A 9,136-nucleotide genomic window follows, 5' to 3' on the forward strand; every position below is an offset into this window, starting at 1 on the left:
TGAAGAAAAAAATATTAAAACAGTTTTTCAAATAGAAAAAGTATTGAAATATTTTTAAGAAATTGGGATAATAATGCTAATTACAATAATGGCAAATTGTTCTGAACTTAAAGACTACTTTATCTAAGATGCTTATTGTATGCTTATTATAAGCATGATATTATATTCTTATATATTATATATGCTTATTATATGCTTATTATAGGCACGATATATGCTTATTGTTTTATAGTTTTTAAATACATTAAACGTTTTTTCCTTTCTAATGTATTTCTTTTATGTTACCTGTATATTGTGAAAAAAATTTAGTTGCACATAATATAAAAAATTATACTTTAATAGGAGATATTAATCCATTTACATTTACTATAGTACTGAAAATACTTAGGTTTAGAGTTACCATGTTATTGAGTGCTCTTATTTATTTATTTATTAAAAAATATTTAATTTGGGGGTGGCATAAATTATTTATTTATTTATTTTTTATCATGTTTATTGGACTATGATTGCTTTACAATGGTGTGTTAGTTTCTGCTTTATAACAAAGTGAACAAGCTCTACATATACATATATCCCCGTATCTCCTACCTCTTGCGTCTCTCTGCCACCCTCCTTATCCCACCCATCTAAGCAGTTACAAAGCACTGAGCTGATCTCCCTGTGGTATGCAGCTGTTTCCTACTAGCTATCTATTTTACATTTGGTAGTATATGTAAGTCCATGCCACTCTCTCACTTTGTCCCAGCTTACCCTTCCCCCTCCCAATGTCCTCAAGTCCATTCTCTATGTCTGCGTCTTTATTCCTGTCCTGCCCCTAGGTTCTTCCCAATCATTTTTTTTCTTTTTTCTTTTTTAGATTCTATATATGTGTGTTAGATACAGTACTTGTTTTTCTCTTTCTGACTTACTTCACTCTGTATGAAATACTCTAGGTCCATCCACCTCAGTACAAATGACTCAGTTTCATTTCTTTTTTTGGCAGAGTAATATTCCATTTTATAGTGAAGATGTGCAACATTTTCTTTATCCATTCATCAGTTGATGGACACTTAGATTGCTTCCATGTGCTGGCTATTGCAAATAGCTGCAATGAACATTGTGGAATATGACACTTTTTGAATTATGGTTTTCTCTAGATATATTCCCAGCAGTGGGTTTGCTGTGTCATATGGTAGTTCTATTTTTAGGTTTTTAAGGAACCTCCATACTCTTCTCGATGGTGGCTCTATCAATTTAGACTCCCACCAATGGGGCAAGAGGGTTCTCTTTTCTCCACACCTCTGCAGCCTTTATTGTTTCTAGATTTTTTTGATGATGGTCATTCTTACCTGTGTGTGGTGATACCTCATTGTAATTTTGATTTGCATTTCTCTGATGATCAGTGATGTTGAGCATTCTTTCATGTGTTTGTTGGCAATCTGTATATCTTCTTTAGAGAGATGTCTATTTAGGTCTTCTGCCCATTTGTGGATTGGGTTGTTGGTTTTTTTGATATTGATCTGCATGGGCTGCTTGTAAAGTTTGGAGATTAATCCTTTGTCAGTTGCTTTATTAGCAAATATTTTCTCCCATTCTGAGGGTTGTCTTTTCGTCTTGTTTATGTTTTCCTTTGCTGTGCAAAAGCTTTTAAGTCTCATTAGGTCTCATTTGTTTATTTTTGTTTTTATTTCCATTTCTCTAGGAGGTGGGTCAAAAAGGATCTCGCTGTGATTGATGTCATAGAGTTTTCTGCCTATGTTTTCCTCTAAGAGATTTTAGTGTCTGGGCTTACATTTAGGTCTTTAATCCATTTTGAGTTTATTTTTGTGTATGGTGTTAGGGAGTCTTCTAATTTCATTCTTTTACCTGTAGCTGTCCAGTTTTTAAAGCACCACTTATTGAAGAGGCTATGATTTCTCCGTTGTGTATTCTTGCCTCCTTTATCAAAACTAAGGTGACCATATGTGCATGGGTTTATCTCTGGGATTTCTATCCTGTTCCATTGATCTATATTTCTGTTTTTGTGCCAGTACCATACTGTCTTGACTACTGTAGCTTTGTAGTATTGTCTGACGTCAGGGAGGCTGATTCTTCCAGCTCTGTTTTCCTTCTAAAGATTGCTTTGGCTGTTCAGGGTCTTTAGTGTTTCCATACAAATTGTGAAATATTTTGTTTCAGTTCTCTGAAAAAATGCCATTGGTAGTTTGATATGGATTGATTTGAATCTGTAGATTGCTTTGGGTTGTATAGTCATTTTCACAATGTTGATTCTTCCACTCCAAGAACATGGTATTTCTCTCTATCTGTTTGTGTCATCTTTGATTTCTTTCCTCAGTGTCTTATAGTTTGTTGAGTAAACGTCTTTTTTCTCCTTAGGTAGGTTTATTCCTAGGTATTTTATTCTTTTTGTTGCAGTGGTAAATGGGAGTGTTTCCTTAATTTCTCTTTCAGATATTTCATCTTTAGTGTATAGGAATGAAAGAGATATGTGTACATAAATTTTGTATGCTGCAACCTTACCAGATTCATTGATTAACTCTAATAGGTTTCTGGTAGCATCTTTAGGATTCTCTATGTATAGTATCTTGTCATCTGCAAACAGTGACAGCTTTACTTCTTTTCCGATTTGTGTTCCTTTTATTTCTTTTTCTTCTCTGGTTGCTGTAGCTAAAAATTCCAAAAGTGTGTTTAATAATAGTGGTGAGAGTGGACAACCTTGTCTTGTTCCTGACCTTGATGGAAATGGTTTCACTTTTTCACCATTGAGAATGATGTTAGCTGTGGGTTTGTCATATATGGCCTTTATTATGTTGAGGAAAGTTCCCTCTATGCCTACTTTCTGGAGGGTTTTTTAACATAAATGTTTTTTAATATTGTTGAAAGCATTTTCTGTATCTATTGAGATGACCATATGGTTTTTATCCTTCAGTTTTTTAGTATGGTGTATCACATTGATTTGCATGTGTTGAAGAATCCTTGCATCCCAGGGATAAACCCCACTTGATCTTGGTGTTTGATCCTTTTAATGCGCTGTTGGATTCTGTTTGCTAGTATTTTGCTGTGGATTTTTGCATCTATGATGCAAAAAAAAAAATATCACTGATGTTCATCAGTGATATTGGCCTGTAGTTTTCTTTCTTTGTGACATCTTTGTCTGGTTTTGGTTTCAGGGAGATGGTAGTCTCATAGAATACGTTTGGGAGAGTTCCTCCCTCTGGTCTATTTTGGAAGAGTTTGAGAAGGATAGGTGTTAACTCTTCTCTAAATGTTTGATAGAATTTCCCTGTGAAGCCATCTGGTACTGGGCTTTTGTTTGTTGGAAGATTTATAATCACAGTCTCAGTTTCAGTGCTTGGGATTGGTTTGTTTATAGTTTCTATTTCTTCCTGGTTTAGTCTTGGAAGGTTGTGCTTTTCTAAGAATTTGTCCACTTCTTCCAGGTTGTCCATTTTATTGGCATATAGTTAGTTTTTTTGATCTTTGCTGTTGTTTCCTTCATTTCTTTTTCATTTATTTCTGATCTGATCTTTATGATTTCTTTCCTCTGCTGACTTTGGGTTTTTTTTTTCTTTCTTTCTCTAATTGCTTTAGATGTAAGGTTAGCTTGTTTATTTGAGATGTTTCTTGTTTAGTAATCTCTCATGATCCTTTGTATTTCTGCAGTGTCAGTTGTTACTTCTCCTTTTTCTTTGTAATTCTATTGATTTGAATCTTCTCCCTTCTTTTCTTGATGAGTCTGGTTAATGGTTTATCAATTTTGTCTATCTTCTCAGAGAACCAGTTATTAGCCTCTTTGATTTCATCAGTGATGTCTTGGTTATTAAGTAGAGTATTGTTTATCGTCCATGTGTTTGTATTTTTTTACAGATTTTTTTCCTGTTATTGATATCTAGTCTGATAACATTGTGGTTGGAAAAGATACTTGATAATGATTTCAATTTTCTTAAATTTACCAAGGCTTGATTTGTGACCCAAGATATGATCTATCCTGGAGAATGTTCCACAAGCAATTGAGAAAAAGTGTATTCCTTTGTTTTTGGGTGGAATGTCCTGTGAATATCAATTAAGCCCATCTTGTTTAATGTATCATTTAAAGCTTGTGTTTCCTTATTTATTTTCATTTTGGATGATCTGTTCATTGGTGAAAGTGGGGTACTAAAGTCCCCTACTATGATTGTTAAGTCCATGTTGTTTAATGTATCATTTAAGGCTTGTGTTTCCTTATTTATTTTCATTTTGGATGATCTGTTCATTGGTGAAAGAGGGGTGCTAAAGTCCCCTACTATGATTGTGTTACTGTCGATTTCCCCTTTTATGGCTGTTAGCATTTGCCTTATGTATTGAATTGCTCCTATGTTGGGTGCATAAGTATATAGAATTGTTATATCTTTTTCTTGGATTGATCCCTTGATCATTATGTAGTGTCCTTCTTTGTTTCCTGTAATAGTCTTTATTTTAAAGTCTTTTTTGTCTGATATGAGAATTGGTACTCTAGCTTTCTTTTGATTTCCATTTGCATGGATTATCTTATTCCATCCCCTAACTCTCAGTCTGTATGTGTCCCTAGGTCTAAAGTGGGTCTCTTGTAGACCACATATATACCAGTCATGTTTTCGGATCCATTCAGCCAGTCTATGTCTTTTGGTTGGAGTATTTAATCCATTTACATTTAAGGTAATTATTGATATGTATGTTCTTGTTACCATTTTCTTAATTGTTTTGGGTTTGTTATTGTAGGTCTTTTCCTTCTCTTGTGTTTCCTGCCTAGAGAAGTTCCTTTAGCATTTGTTGTAAAGCTGGTTTGGTGGTGCTCAATTCTCTTAGCTTTTGTTTGTCTGTAAAGATTTTCATTTCTCTGTCAAATCTGAATGAGATCTTTGCTGGGTCGAGTAATCTTGGTTGTAGCTTTTCCCCTTTCATCACTTTAAATATGTCCTGCCAGTCCCTTCTGGCTTGCAGAGTTTCTGCTGAAAGATCATCTGTTAACCTTATGGGGATTCCCTTGTATGTTATTTGTTGTTTTTCCCTTGCTGCTTTTAATATTTTTTCTTTGTATTTAATTTTTGATAGTTTGATTAATATATGTTTTGTCATGTTTCTCCTTGGGTTTATCTTGTATGGGCCTCTCTGCACTTCCTTGACTTGATTAATGATTTCCTTTCCCATATTAGGGAAGTTTTCAACTATAATCTCTTCAAATATTTTCTCAGTCTCTTTCTTTTTCTGTTCTACTTCTGGGACCCTGATATTTGAATGTTGGTGTGTTTAATGTTGTCCAAGAAGTGTCTCCGATTGTCCTCAATCCTTTTCATTCTTTTTTCTTTATTCTGCTCTGCAGTAGTTATTTCCACTATTTTATCTTCCAGGTCATTTATCCATTCTTCTGCCTCAGTTATTCTGCTATTGTTTCCTTCTAGAGAATATTAAATTCCATTTATTGTGTTGTTCGTCATTGTTTGTTTGCTCTTTAGTTCTTCTAGGTCCTCGTTAAACATTTCTTGTATATTCTCCATTCCAGTTCCAAGATTTGGGATCATCTTTACTATCATTACTCTGAATTCTTTTTCAGGTAGACTGCCTGTTTTCTCTACATTTGTTTGGTCTGGTGGGTTTTTACCTTGCTCCTTCATCTGCTGTGTGTTTCTCTGTCTTCTCATTTGGCTTTGGGGACTGTGTATGGGGTCACCTTTTCTCAGGCTGCAGATTCATAATTCCCATTGTTTTGGTGTCTGCCCCCAGTGGCTAAGGTTGGTTCAGTGGCTTGTGTAGGCTTTCTGGTGGAGGGGACTGGTACCTGTGTTCTGGTGGGTGTGTCTGGATCTTGTCTTTCTGGTGGACATATTCTCATCCGGTGGTGTGTTTTGGGGTGTCTATGGCCTTATTATGATTTTAGGCAGCCCCTCTGCTAAAGGGTGGGCCTGCATTCCTGTCTTGATAGTTGTTTGGTATGGGATATCCAGCACTGTATGTTGCTGGTCTCTGACTGGAGCTGGGTCTTAGCATTGAGACGGATATCTCAGGGAGAGTTTTTGTCGTTTGATATTATAAGGTGCTGGATGTGTCTGATAGACAAATGTCCTGAACTTGGCTCTCCCACCTCAGAGGCACAGGCCTGACACCCGTCCGGAGCAGCAAGACCCTGTCAGCCACACGGCTGGGGGTGAGAGCAAGAGGTAGCTTTGGGACATCTCAAAGACCACCAATGGGATTCACTGACAATTTTCTCTCCAGAAGTGAAGAAAACAAAATTCAGTCTTCGGCTAGTCAGCCACTTTGGTAGCCCGCCTCCAAGATGGCCCTAATTATCCCCTAGTTATCTCCCAGTCTTCATGTACCTGTGTGGCTCCTCGCACTTGAAAAGGGCTCGCTGTTTAACTAATAAGAAATTGCAGAAATGACAAAGTGCAGCTTCCAAAGTTATCAAAGACATTGCAGCTTCTGCTTTGGTTTCTGTTATATCACTCATCCTGGGGTAAGTCAGCTGCCATGTCATGAGGACACTCAAGCAGCCCTAAGGAGAGATACATGTGTCAAGGACCTGAGGCTTCTTACCTACAGCCATGTGAGTGAGTCATCTCAGAAGTCAAAAGATTTAATTTTATTTATTTCTCATTGTGTTGGGTCTTTGTTGCTGCACAGTGTTTCTCTAGTTGTGTCAAGCAGGGGTTACTCATCATTGCGGTGCATGGGCTTCTCCTTGTGGTGGTTTCTCTTGTTGTGTAGTATGGGCTCTATGTGCATGGGCTTCAGTAGTTGTGTCATGCAGGCTCAATAGTTATTGCTTGCAGGCTCTAGAGTGCAGGCTCAGTAGTTGTGGCACGTGGACTTAGTTGCTCTGCGACATGTGGGATCTTCCCAGACCAGGGATTGAAACCCTGTCCCCTGCATTGGCAGGCAAATTCTTACCCACTGTGCCACCAGGGAAGTCCAGTGTGCTCTTCTTTACAGACCAGGGATTGAACCCCTGTTCCCTGCATTGTCAGGCAAATTCTTACCCACTGTGCCACCAGGGAAGTCCGGTGTGCTCCTTTTAAACCTAGTCTGTTTTCATTATTTTTCTATCTTAATGATTCTGTATTAAATTAAAAAAATAGTCCTTTCTACCCCTCCTCTTTGAGGATTATATATGAAGAAGAATGTCTTATTTATTAATCTCAAATTTTCACCTTACTTTTAAGAAGTAATCACAATGTCAAGTATTTAGTACCTTTCACTTCCACCTTGACAAGCATGGATATTAAAGTGCTAATATAATTACCTTCCCTAGTCTATCTTTTTTACTTTTGTTATGTATAAAAAAACCTGCATGGTTTGTAAGGAAATTAAAGTGCTAATATAATTACCTTCCCTAGTCTATCATTTTTACTTTTTGTTATGTATAAAAAACAACTAAAAACATGCATGGTTTGTAAGGAAATGACAAATTTCAAAAAACTCAGAATCTGAATACACTCTATACATAGCTTCTAGATAAAGACAGAAAATTGCCAGATACTCAGAGGCCCCCTGGTCCCATTCTAGTGACTCCCCTTAAGGTTTAATATTGTTCTTGTATCTAACAAAAAGATCACTTTACTTGTATTCTGTGTTTTATATAAATGTTATGGCACAGTAAAATCACTTTTGGATTGGGCTTTTCAATTTTATTTTGCTTGTGAATATGCCTATATGGTTGCCTGTTGTTGTGATCATGCATTGCCACTGTTAAAAAGGATTCCATATTGTAAATATTTAACTATTAATTAATTTATTCCATGTGTATTACAATATGACCATGTGTTTATCTTTGTAGGTATTTCTAAATATTTTCAAAACATTTGTATGATTTTTCATCCTCAGCAACAGTGAATGAGATTCAAGGATTATACACATTCTTGTGAAAGTTGATAATACCTGTCATTTTCATTTGGACTTTCTGGTTGGTGAGTGATATATCAGGTATCAGTTTTTTGCATTTAATTGACTACTAAGAAGCCAAGCATCTTTTGATATGTTTACTTAACATTCTGTACTCTCTTATTTGAAATACCTTTTGGTATATTTTCCCCATTTTTGCTATTACATTGTCTTCTTATTGAAGACTTCTTTTTTTGAACATCTGAAGACTTCTTATTTAGGAGTTTTTAATATATGCTTGCTATGAGTTCTTCTCTCTGTCTCTCCTTCTCTTTCTTTAGATGAGTGTCAGTTTTTAATGTTAATAACATCTAATTTTTCATTTTCCTCTTAATTTATTTAGTCTTATTTCTATTTATTTATGTAGTCTTCTTATCTGTAGCAGAGCACATTATTTATCCTAAACCACAAAGATGTTTTCGATTCTCCAATAAATCTAATTATTAAGCTTTAAATTTAAGTTAACTTTCTAAACTAATTATGTTGTATCATAGTGAGTATTAATTTTTCTATGACAGCTGAAACGTCACATTTATTCAGAAAATGTTGTATTCAGCTTTTTTTTCATTTGCTCCTACTTCTCATTGATTCACAGAGGTAAATATCACTTCATCCATGGATCTGACTTTTCTCTGATTTCTCATGGCCATTCTCACTAATTCCTCTTGCCACCTGAAATCTTTAGCAATCCCATTATTCCACAGAAGCAAAAACCTTCCTTGGGCCTTGTTCCTCAGAAGATTGATTATTCCCACATTTTAAATGGGAGATTGCAATAAGTTAGGAGAAAATGCCACAAGGGTCTCTCTCTTTTTTTTGTTTTTCACATCTCGTATCAGCCTCTGCTTGCACTCTGTGTTCAAAGATTTTTGTAGAACACATTGATGGAAGATGCCATTTGTTTCTCTCCTTGGGGCAAAACACAGATTAATTACCTGACAAATAAAATAAAGACAGTGTGCTGCTCTTTTTAAATATTGGACAGGATTGCTTGCATCCTAATTTAAAAGTTTCAGGTGACTGAAACTTAAGATTCCTAAGCTTTAATCCATACTTGCATCATGAATAGCACCCAATAGGACTGCTTTACATAACCCAATGAGACTTTTGTGTGCAAGTGGAAGGGATAAAAATATAAAATTATTGCTGTCTTTTTGTGTCATAAAAAAAGATTTTTTGTCTCATTTAAAATATTTTTTTCTAAAATCCAAAAATGTGTCAGGCTAAAATATTGGAATTTCAAATATGGTAAAATCTAAGA

This window comes from Physeter macrocephalus, chromosome 6 (assembly GCF_002837175.3).
Source record: "Physeter macrocephalus isolate SW-GA chromosome 6, ASM283717v5, whole genome shotgun sequence".
Taxonomy (NCBI): Eukaryota; Metazoa; Chordata; class Mammalia; order Artiodactyla; family Physeteridae; genus Physeter; species Physeter macrocephalus.